General features: G+C 41.1%; 1 long non-coding RNA gene across 1 annotated transcript in view; it reads right to left on the bottom strand.

The window, feature by feature from the left end:
• Positions 1-1080: 1080 nt before the first annotated feature.
• Positions 1081-1305, bottom strand: part of LOC143039694 (uncharacterized) — an 11419-nt gene continuing 11194 nt past the window's right edge. The window contains exon 3 of the long non-coding RNA XR_012967663.1: positions 1081-1305. This exon is cut by the window's right edge and continues 166 nt beyond it. This is a non-coding gene — a long non-coding RNA (uncharacterized LOC143039694).

A 1305-nucleotide genomic window follows, 5' to 3' on the forward strand; every position in this document is an offset into this window, starting at 1 on the left:
CCCGTTCGTTACAGATCTTTTGCTTAGATAATTTCTAATGTAATTAGAGCGTCACTATTTGCGGTGTAGGTCAAAATAACGACGGCGCCGGGCTCTGCCGCCAGCGAGTTGGACCAAGGGCATGTTTCATTACATTCCACGTTACAAAGTCCTTTGTAAGGGGCACTGTCCTAGCCTCCTGAGAGTGAGGAGTTCACGATGTTAGTCATCTTCAACTTTCAGTTCATCGAAAGGAGGACAAGTGATTTTTTTTTTTTTTTTTTTTTTTTTTTTTTTTTTTTTTTTTTTTTAAGTTTATGTACAAGGAGGGGTGGTAGGAGGGAGATAATCTCAACAAAGAAAACGGGAAGAATAAAGGTAGTGGGACAATACGCCGCCCCGGTCTTCATAAAGACATTTTAGTTGAATAGTTACTCCTCTTTTCATTCTGTATTTGAATTCTCGAATCAGTCATATAAGCACGTATTGTTAAGGATAATAATTTTCATACAACTTTTCTGCAAATTGCTATGGAGAAATCTTTTCTTATTGTTTCCTTATGCGAATATAGTTTTATTAATTCGATATTTATTGCATTTCTCTGTAAAGTAGTCATCTTATATTTCATTCTATGTATTTATTTATTATTATTCTTTTTACAAATAAAATTGTCCGAACACTACATCACGTAAGCATTCAATTACGGCTCTAGGATTAACACATACTCCAGAGCATATACAGCGACCCGAGCTGCACGAGGAATGCAGGGCACGTAGCGGGACCGATCAACCCCGTCTTCCAGACAGGCAAGGCCGCTCAACAAACAAAACCGTCCCAGCGCTTGGCACTGCACTCGTCCCGAGTACTCCCTTTTGGCGCCAGATGATAAACAGACCCTCCAGATTGGCACTCAGTGCCAGGCAGGTGCCCTGGTTAGTGCCGCATGAGAGGTAATGTGCCCACAACTTGGCCAACCTCAAGTGAGATGGCATCATGAGAACATAATAAGGGAAGGGGACAGCAAGAGACCATAAGGCCTACACTAGGCAGTTACATGTCCCTTACCACCTATCATCCCCATCATCCCCCTATCAAGTCCGTTCCATTCGTTAACCACTATTCGTAAACCAGTTCTTGCCTATTTCCTTCTTAAGTTTAAACTTGTCCAATCTAAACCCATTACTGCGAGTCCTGCACTGCTGTCTTAACGTTTTGACCTTATCTGTATCATCCTTATTAAATCCCCTGATCCATTTGAATACCTCTATTAAATTACCCCACACTATACGTCAATTGAGGCGTTCGATATTCTTATCTCAAGTTGTC

Source organism: Oratosquilla oratoria, chromosome 27 (genome assembly GCF_046742065.1).
Source record: "Oratosquilla oratoria isolate Oo_2021 chromosome 27, ASM4674206v1, whole genome shotgun sequence".
NCBI lineage: Eukaryota > Metazoa > Arthropoda > Malacostraca > Stomatopoda > Squillidae > Oratosquilla > Oratosquilla oratoria.